At 43.9% G+C, this 10,666-nt stretch overlaps 1 pseudogene; it reads right to left on the bottom strand.

The window, feature by feature from the left end:
* Positions 1 to 494: 494 nt before the first annotated feature.
* LOC118721046 lies at positions 495 to 636 on the bottom strand (annotated as a pseudogene).
* Between the last annotated feature and the right edge of the window lie 10,030 nt (positions 637 to 10,666).

The raw sequence follows: 10,666 nt of genomic DNA, 5'->3' as shown, positions 1-10,666 counted from the left end.
ATGGAATTCTGCCTCACAGTTTTGACTCACTGTTATTGTAGGTGAACATCTTTCTGCATGCTTATTGGATTTTGGATTTTTCTCTTCTATAAATTATCCACTTAAATAGCCGAAACCGGTTTGGCTCAGTGGTAGAGCATCAGCCTGTGAATTGAAAGGTCCTGGGTTCGATTCCAGTCAAGGGCATGTACCTTGGTTGCGGGTGCATCCCCGGTGGGGGTTGTGCAAGAGGCGGCTGGTCGATATTTCTCTCTCATCGACGTTTCTAGCTCTCTATCTCTCTCCCTTCCTCTCTGTAAAAAATCAATAAAATCTATTTTAAAAAAATTATCCACTTAAATAAAAATATTTAAAAACAGCTTTGTTGAGATACAATTTACATACAATACAATTCACCTACTTCAAGTGTACAAGTCAAAGGCTTTTGGTATGTTCTTAGAATTGTGTAACCATCATCACAATCAATTTATTATTATTATTTATTGGTTTGTTTTCCATGTGCCTCAGGCATGAAATAGCTCTGTTCACCAAGCAGTTATCAAGTTAGGAAGAACTAAGGACTGTACATATGCTTTGTCTCTGACTGGTAAGAACAATGCCACCAATCAGGTGTCTCCTTGCTCATTGCCAGGGAGTAAACACAGTCAATTTTATTTAAAAAAATATTTTATTGACTTTTTACAAAGAGGAAGAGAAAGGGATAGAGAGTTAGAAACATCGATGAGAGAGAATCATTGATCAGCTGCCTCTTGCACACCCCCTACTGGGGATGTGCCCGCAACCAAGGTACATGCCCTTGACCGGAATCAAACCTAGGACCTGTCAGTCCGCAGGCCGACACTCTATCCACTGAGCCAAACTGGTTTCGGCTTATTTTATTTTTAAATAGATTTTTATTGATTTCAGAGGGTAAGGGAAAGAGAGGGAGGGATAGAAATATCAATGATGAAAGAGAATCATTGATCGGCCGCCCCTTGAACTTCCTCTTACTGGCGATCAAGTCTGCAACGTAGGCATGTACCCTGACTAGGAATCGGACTGGTGACTTCTTGGTACATGGACTGATGCTCAACCACTGAGCATACTGCCCAGGCAGAATTCTTATACTTCTTCGGTTACAGTCTATACTCTTTGATGTATATATCTTCTAGTCTGTGGTCTTGTTTACATTTTCTTCTTCTCTTGGTATAGAAAGTCAAAATGTATAAATCATCTCCTGTATGGTTTATGGTTTTTTGTGTCTTGTCTAAAATGTCATTTCTTACTTTGAGGTTAGAAAGTTATTTTCCTATATTTTTTTTTCTAAGAATTTTTACTTGTTGCCTTTTATAATTAGATTTTTAATCTATGGAATTTTGTTGTATGCTTGATGTGCAACATGGCATTAATTTCTTTTTCCCCCCTAAATGGATAGTAAGTGTCCCTGCACCTAATGTTCCTGTACGTTAACCAGCCCACCTTCCTCCCATTGATTTCTAATGGCTCCTCTCTCATACACCAAGTTTTCATATCCCCAGGGGGACAGCTGTTGGGCTGATCTCGCTGCTCCATTAGTTTCAGCTTCTTATTGTTGTTACTATCCCATTCTCTTAGTTCCAACAGATTTATGACAAGACTGGGCATCTGGTAAGGCAAGTCCTCCAATTGTTCTTCAAAATTATCTTGGCTCTTCTCTATGATATTGTATTTTCCAATCCATAAATGTGATATAGTTTCTATTCAGTCATGGTTTCTTTTGTAACTTCCAATAACTGAGCGCTTTCTGGCTCATAGACGGTGCATTTTGCTATAAGCTCACAGGTGGGAGGGGTCAAGGGTCTCTCTGGAGGGAGAGACCAGAATTAATCCCATTCATGAGGATTCTTTCTTTATGACATAATCGCCTCCCCAAGGCCTCACCTCCAAATACCATTCCATTGGGCATTGGGCTTCCATACCAGCATTCAAGGACATTTATGCATCGAAACAGTGAGTAACCTAATGCAAACAGCCAAAGGGGAGAGGAGAGCATGAGAAGAGTCTTTAGGGAAAGAAGCCTGACATCCACATCTTGAAAGGGTAAGCCCACCATTCAGTACGGGGGAGCTCTCCAGAATCCTGCTTCCTGATGAAACTATCAGGCTGTCCATTTACCTACATCTGGAAAAGAGTCCCTGAAAATTATTTTACAAAGACTTGATCCCAAACATCTCAGGGCCCCCAGAGTATCCCAAAGAGCTGGAGCTGAGTGAGGAAAGAGAACTTAGGCAACTCGCGGGCTTGGTGTGAACTTAGGTGACCCTCACACTCTATTAGAGCTTTTATTCACATTCCAGGAGCACAGCCTGAAGCAGGTGTTGTTTGCACATACCTCCAGCTTGACTCACAAGTGATGATGCATTTATTTGCATGCATGGGTGACAAGGATAAAATGAAAAGCCACAACAAGAAGGCTGTCAGGAAGGAAATGACTAACTCCTAAAGGAAGTTCAGCTATTTGTCCTCTTCTTAGCCCCTCTCCCATCAAGTTCCCAGTAGGTTCACTTTCTGTTTTGTAGAACAACTCTGCCTGGAGAAATCAGGCATTTATTTAGATCTGGAAGAAATGTCAGTGCCTAACTAATTCAACCCTTTACTTTTATAGAAGAGGAAGTAGAGGTGTGAGTTCTGGGCTGCACCTCCACCCCCTGAGTAAAGCGACATGGAGGAGTAGAAAGAGCCTTGAAATTAAGTCAAGATCCGTTAGTTCTCCTGACCCTTAGTTTTCCCATCTGTCAAATGGGGACAGACATACCTGTCCCTCTTTTACAGGGCTGTTTTGAGAAACAAATGAGAAGATGTGAGAGTAAGTGTTTTGTAAAAGAGAAAGCAGATTGCAGATGGAAGTTGTTATTGCTAGCCTCGCTCAGGACCACACGGAGAATTAGTTCTTTCCCTTCATTCTCTGTGCTGGGCCCATAAAGTAGTGCCGGGAATGAAAGGATCTTGCTTTATGTCTTAGACCAACTCTGCCTGCTATCCTTTCTATTCCCCCTGTATAGGTAGGTAGTTATGTGGCACATCACAGCCAACCATGCGATTGCAGCAAAAGAAATTAGGACCCAGTGTGAATGGAACTGCCTCAGTTCAGGGACTATTTGCCCAAGACCCGTTTAGGTGACAGAAAAGTGGAACCGGACTCATAGGATCTTAAAGTTGGAAGGAACTTGGACCTTACGGATTAAGTAGTGAACTCTCCCGGGATCTGCAGGAGCACTTTCTGCAGAAATCTTTCCCGGGCGATCAAGCTTCCGGGGAGAGGCAGCTCCCCGCCTCCCCAGGCACCTCGTCCCACTTTACAGAGGTTATGAAGGCACCGCTCATTATGAAGTGGATTGAAGTCAACGTGGGAGCAAATTCTGCTCGTTGATGCACAACTGCCATATGCCACAGGAGTCTGATGTGAAGAGTCCTTACCAATAAAGACCATTACAGGGTCCCTGGTCTTGTTTCTTAGGAGCAGTGTAAAGGGGGAATTCTAGCATGCCATTTCAAAAGTCTCTTAGAATCCTCAAAATGTGTTATTTTATTTAGAGGGAAATAATAATTATTGCACTATTTTGTTACAGATCATTTTGTTGCCTGTCTGTGAAGGTCATGGGAGATGGATATGGGTAGACCCACTGGTAGTATTTTGCCTTGGTGCCAAGCACACAGGTTTCTGAATTCTGCCAATCCAAACTTGTGAATAAGGGCTTCCAGGTACACATTTTAAAATTTAAAATCACTCATCTATGCTACCTACCAGAGTTTATAATTTTGGTAAACCAGTATGTCCTAGCAAAGCCCCAAATGGTATAGATTTTTTAATCTATGCTTAGAATCCTTGTACTCCAAGAAGTTCTTTCCCTAGTAAAACTCTGAATAGAATGTACGTTTTAAAAAACAACAACAACAATAACAAGAAAAAATAAAAATTAACAAATGCTTAAGGCAATTTTTTTTCTTTTCATTAAAGTTTTATATGCTTGGATCCTCCTTGGAGGATGGTAATGAATTATACTCTCTCTCTCTCTCTCTCTCTCTCTCTCTCTCTCTATATATATATATATATATATATATATATATATATATTTAGCACATTACAGGGATTTTATAAATATCCACTAAATGAATGAACAAGGTGTGTGTGTGTGTGAGTGTGTGTTTTTAACAATGAGTTTTAAAGTAATGAAGTTCAGTATATGCACAAACATAGACTTACCTTGGGTTTTTCATTTACCTTCTAGAGTAAAGAAATAGATTGGGGCAATATTAGCAATTAGTACGTTACCATCTAAATCTGCCCTGAGCACCTAGAGCAATTAATTCAGTAAAAGAGAAACTACGCCTATGCAAATAGGGCCAAAGTTCACATCTTTAGAACAGACAGGTTTTACCCACTTTCTGAATATTTTCCTTTCCAAGGCTCTTGAGTCAGCCCTAATTCACCACCTTGAAAAAAAAAATCTCCTTTGTTTGAAAAGATAGTCTCTTAACATGAAAATATGGACACACACACACACACACACACACACACACACACACACACTGTGTGTGTTTAACTGCTAGATAAGCTGTAGCCATTTGTTCTGTGTTGAGTAAACTAATGAATTAATCTTTTCCTTATTGGCTAAGATAAACTGCCGGCTTTCAAGTACAAATTGTTTTTCCCAGGTGAGTCAGATATCTTCCTGCACCTGTGGGCCCAGGGTTGCCATGCGTGTAATTGAGTCTCAGTTCCTGACCTGGGGAAGGAGTATCAGGAGTCTTTGCTGGAGCCAATATCTTCGGCGGTTGCCCTCCAGTTGTCAGTTGCCAGCTGCCATTGCTCTCACTTTGGTTGTACAAACCTTAAGTGGACAGCCGCAGGGTGACTTTTCCCTATATGCACACCGTGGATGTATCTCTGGATCAAGATGTAGAACTTTCTATCCCCGGACGCTCCCAGTTGGTTCATCCCAGTCAATCCCTCCTTCCCCTCCCATTCCTGGAAATGACCTGGATTACGGCCTCTGTCACCCAGTTTGCCTGTTCTTGAACTTTGTGTAAATGAAGTCAGACTCCCTCCACTTGTGTCAGCTCCTTTCACTCAGCGTGATGTCCGTGAGCTTCATCCTGGTGGTGGAGGGCAGCCATGATATCCTTTCTATTGTTAGGTAGCATTTTATCGCATGGATGGAGCACAGTTGGTTACCTGTCCCCCAGGTGATTGATATTTGGGCTGTTTCCAGGACAACATTTGGAATTATTAGGAATAACGCAACAATTGAGTTTCTTGAATGCACTCACTTCTTTGGAGATGTACTTAGGAGTGCGAGTTCTAGGTTAGGATAGGCATAGGTGTATCCTATGTTTTCCAAAACAATTGCACCAATTTGCACTCCGACCAGCAGTGAATGAAAGTTCTAATTATTTCACATATTTTCCAATATATAACATGGTCAGTCTTTTTTATTTTGTTAATCCTCACCCGAGGATATCTTCCCATTGATTTTTAGATATAGTGGAGAGGGAGAAACACACAGAGAGAAACATCTATGTGAGAAAGACACATCAATTGGTTGCCTCCGCATGCACTCTGACCAGGGCCAGGGATCAAGCCTGCACCCAAGGTATGTGCCCTGGACTGGAATTGAACCAGGGACCCTTCAGTCCATGGACCAATGCTCTGTCCACTGAACCAAATCGGCTAAGGCATATTGTCAATCGTTTTAACTTCAGCCATTCTGGTGAGTGTGCAGTGAAATCTTGTTCTCTCTCTCTCTCTCTCTCTCTCTCTCTCTCTCTCTCTCTCTCTCGGCCCGCTGCACAAAATTCATGCATGAGGCGGGGGGGTGGGGGGGGAGGGGGATGTGTGTGTGTCAACCAGCCCAGCCTTCACCCTCTCCAATCTGGGACCCCTCAAGGGATGTCAGACTGGCAGTTGGACATCCCTCTCACAATCCAGGACTGCTGGCTCCCAACTGCTCACTTGCCTGCCTTCCTGATCACCCCTAACCGCTTCTGCCTGCCAGCCTGATCACTCCCTAACCACTCCCATGCCAACCTGATTGATGTCTAACTGCTCCCCTGCCAGCCTGTTTATCCCCAACTTCCCTCCTCTGCTAGCTTGGTCACTCCTAATTGCCTTCTCCTGCAGGGCTGATTGCCTCCAATTGCCCTCCCTTGAAGGCCTGGTGCCTCCCAACTGCCCTCCCTGCTGGCCATCTTGTGGTGTGTATCTTGTGTCCACATGGGGACAGGATCTTTGACCACGTGGGGACAGCTATTGTGTGTTGGAGTAATGGTCAATCTGCATATTACTCATTTATTAGATAGGATAGAGGCCTGATGGTGGAGGCCAGCTGGTTTGCCCTGAAGGGTGTCCCAGATCAGGATGGGGGTTCCCTTGGGGTGTGGGGAGGCCTGAGCGAGGGGCCTGTGGTAGTTTGCAGGCCAGCCATGTCCCCTGGTGACCCTAGCAGAGGCACTGGTATCTGGAATTTATTTACCTTCTACAACTGAAACTTTGTAGCCTGGAGAGGAGCCAAGCCTCCCTCTCACTTTGTGGCCAGCCTCCATTTCTGTTTGGATTTGTTTACCTTCTATAATTGAAACTTTGTAGCCTTGAGTGGAGGCCTAGGCCGGCAAGGGCAAGCAGAAAACTTGGCTTCCTCCGTTGCCTGGGAAACCCAAGCCTCCCTTCCTGCTCTCTGTGGCTGTAGCCATCTTGGTTGGGTTTATTTGCATACTCACTCTGATTGGCTGGTGGGCATGGCTGGTGGATATAGAGGAGTGATGGTTAATTTGCATATTACTCTTTTATTAGGTAGGATAGTTGGCATAGAATATATTGGTTTCAGGTGCTATTATGGGTTTTCGTTTGCATTTTCCTGACTAATGACTTTGATTACCTTTTTATACCCTTGTTGGAAATTTGGTTAGTGCAGTGGATGTTCAATCTTTTTGTTTTCCTTTTTCTTCAAGTATCATAATGTGTAATGATAGACACATATTGATGGTTCATAAATCAGGCCATGAACATGACTTCATAACTTAAGTAGATTTAATTTCCATTGTCTTATAAGAGGGGCCAATTCAAATTTACCATTTGTTCTGCACCCACAAAAACCACTTCAACAACATTAACAATCCCTCAAAACTGATCAGTTTTATGCAAGTAAATCATGTTTCTTTTAATAAACCTCGGGGTCCTTCTAGGCTCCAGAGAGCACAAGAGATAGAAGTATGGGCAATGTACAATTATAGCAGCAGGCACCAATTCCCACTGAGAATCTTTGTGAATACCAAGTGGGTATTTAAATATTGCAACAAGTAAAATATTAACAGAGCAGAGTGCCTTTCTATAGTAGTCATTATTTTATTGCATTTTCTAACTTAAAATGGCCATGCTATCTGGAAGCAAAGAAGATCAGTGTAATAAACTCTCTGCTTGAGAATTTAGGGTTGGACCTTTTTCTTCTTGATTCACAGGATTTCTTTTAATGTTCTGTATACGTCCTTTCTTGAAAATATTTGTGAATATTTTCCCCTAGTCTTGGCTTGCTTGTGCTCTCTTACTGCTGTCTTTCAATGAACATAAGCTCTTAATTTTAATGAAGCCAAATTTATCTATCTTTTATTGCTGGTGCTGTCTTAAATCTTTGACCACCCGCTCCCTTATTGTTTTCTGGATGGCTAGATTAATTCTTAGAAAATGTCCTGTTTTGGCCGAAACTGGTCTGGTTCAGTGGATAGAGCGTTGGCCTGAGGACTGAAAGGTCCCGGGTTTGATTCCAGTCAAGGGCATGTACCTTAGTTGTGGGCACATCCCCAGTAGGGGGTGTGCAAGAGGCAGCTGATCGATGATTCTCTCTCATTGATGTTCCTAACTCTCTATCCCTCTCTTCCTCTCAGTAAAAAAAAAAAAAAAAATCAATAAAATATATTTAAAAAAAAAAAAGAAAAGAAAGAAAATGTCCTGTTTTGTCTGCTCGGTATTTCTGAGCTCCCACCTGCCCTGACCTCATCACACTCTGCATCTTCAAAGCCTTTCTTATCCATCCAGTTCAGTGACCTGCTGACTAATAGAACTTTCTTTTTAAATATATTGTTTTGATTTTTTTACAGAGAGGAAGGGAGAGGGATAGAGAGTTAGAAACATCGATGAGAGAGAAACATCAGCTGCCTCCTGCACACCCCTACTGGGGATGTGCCCGCAACCAAGGTACACATCCTTCACCGGAACCAAACCCGGGACCTTTCAGTCCACAGGACGATGCTCTATCCACTGAGCAAAACCGATTAGGGCTAGAACTTTCATTATTACCTGTTTCTTGGGCCCGTCTGTCTAGTTTTTCTTTTTCTTTTTTTTCTTTTCTTTTCTTTTCTTTCTTTCTTTCTTCCTTTCTTTCTTTCTTTCTTTTTTTTTTTTTTTTTTTTCTGGTTTGCCCATTCAGTTTCAGCATTGGTATCATTTCTTACAATCAACTATCATTTCTCTGATTTGGCATTCTCATTCTTGCAGGAAGAAAATAATGTCATTGTGTTGATGTGGTTTAAGCAGAAAGTCTCCTGTGGAAATACGCAATCAGGAAAAATTTCAAAAGTTTATACATGTCCTTTATCCTGAGTAGCACTTTCTAGGCCCTGAGGTCAAACTCGAGAAGAAGGAAAAACCAGAGCAGCTCCGTGGGATCCACGTGACCGACTGAGCAGGGAGCCAGCGGGAATAGCAAAGCCTGGGCAATCCAGAGAGCAGATTAAATGGAGAACTTTCAGGCTGAAAAGAGGAAAAAGAGCTTTCATTCTACTTTTTTTTGGTCGTCTGATTAAGTCAGCATGAGCACTGCGGCTGGGAAGAGCCGGGGTTCCCAGGTGGAGCGGTCACTAGGGAGGTGCCAAGCACTGAGGAGGGCCCCTCCCCGGAAGACTCTGCTTCTCTCCTGCCATCTTCATGCCCGCCCTTCTCTCAGGGCTGGCATGTAGCGCTTTGCTTTACGCATGATCCCTCTGCCCCAGTGAAGCTGAGACAATCCAACCTACCCTGGTTAATGACAGTAAACACAGGGAGCTAAAGGCAGGAGAAGGCAGCCACAGGCACCTTAGGAATGACTGTAGCAGGCGGTGCACGTCAAACCTTTCAGAATGAGGAGCAGGAAAGAGTTAACACAGCAAGCCTGAGCCTGCGGTCCCCAGGAAGGCCTGCTTCCCAGGTTGGCCCTTGGCTGGCATCTGGGAACTTGGGTCTCAGGAGGGTCCCCACCTCTCCAGAATGATCAGTGGCTCCCTGTGTCTAAACTGTTTGTACAAATAGCATGGATGATGCTGACCACCTGCTTCCCCACCCCTGGGGGAGAGGGGGGCAGTCAGGGAATTGGATTTGTGAAAGGCAGAGGGTACTCATGGGGCGAGACCCCATTGAAAACCCTGGGCACTGGGTCTCCCTGGCAGGCAACATTTCACACGTGGCTGGAGGAGTTCAGAGCGCCCTGGGCGGCCCCTGGGAGGGGACGCTGGGGGCAGGAGCCTGGTTCCCTGGACTGCACCCCATGCTGCTCCCCGAGCTGGTCTTGCTTTGCATCCTCTCACGGTAATAAATCATGGCAGTGAGCACAGCTACGTGCTGAGTCCACCAGTCCTCCTACAAATGACCAACCTGGGTGTTCTCAGAGAACCCCCACTCAGAGGAGTATAAACAACAACCCTCCTCCAGGAGCACAGATTTCTTGAGAGTGTGTTGGCACGTGCCTCCTGAGCACATCCATTTCAGAGCCTTCTGGAACCCTCTTATGAAGCCTGGGCTTGAGAGCACGAAGGGAGCGGTGGGGACTTGAAAATGGAAAAGCTCTTCCTCAGAAATCTCTTCGCCAGTTCCTTTACCTGGTCCCCAACCTCCCTATACGTCTCCCTAATCCTAAGAGGTGGGAATGATTAGGTTAACCCCGTGGTTAACCACATGTGGCTCTTTGGCCCCTTGAATATGGCTCTTCCACAAAATACCACGGCCCAGGCGAATCTAATTTGAAGAAGTGGCGTTAGAAGGAATTTAAGTTTAAAAAATTTGGCTCCCAAAAGAAATTTCAATCGTGGTACTGTTGATATTTGGCTCTGCTGACTGATGAGTTTGCCGTATTAACCACATGAAATTGCCCTTTCTGTAGGTTTAACCATATGAAACTGCCCTTTCTGTAGGTTTCCGGTTCCAGCCCCAGTCAGAACACATATGGAAGGCAACCAATTGATGTTCTCTCTCACATTGATGTTTCCCTCTTTCTCTCTCTCTCTCCCCCATCTCCCTCTCCCTTTCTAAAATCAATAAGAATATCCTCAGGTGAGAATTAAAAAAACAAAACAGCTGAATAGTGACAATTTCACATAATATTATCATCCACACCATTATGCGGATGAGGAACCAGGCTTAGGAAGGTTTAAGTCATTTTCTGAAGGTCACACACCTTGTGATGTCAGGGAGCTTGGATCTGAAGTGCGGCCTGACCCCATAATCTGCCTTTCTCACTGGTGACAGGACGCTATCCACAGAAACAGGACTTCTTTGGACGATGGTAAAAGATCAGGTTGGGAGAGTATGGCTTTACATATCAGGATGAGCATCTGGACCTGATGAAGCAGCTACAGGGAGGCCACCGGAGATGAAAAGGCTTAATCAGAGGGAGCAACAATTAGG

The sequence above is a fragment of the Pipistrellus kuhlii genome, unplaced genomic scaffold, assembly GCF_014108245.1.
Source record: "Pipistrellus kuhlii isolate mPipKuh1 unplaced genomic scaffold, mPipKuh1.p scaffold_m20_p_17, whole genome shotgun sequence".
In the NCBI taxonomy this organism is placed as follows: Eukaryota; Metazoa; Chordata; class Mammalia; order Chiroptera; family Vespertilionidae; genus Pipistrellus; species Pipistrellus kuhlii.
This window is presented reverse-complemented; position numbering and strand designations above follow the sequence as displayed.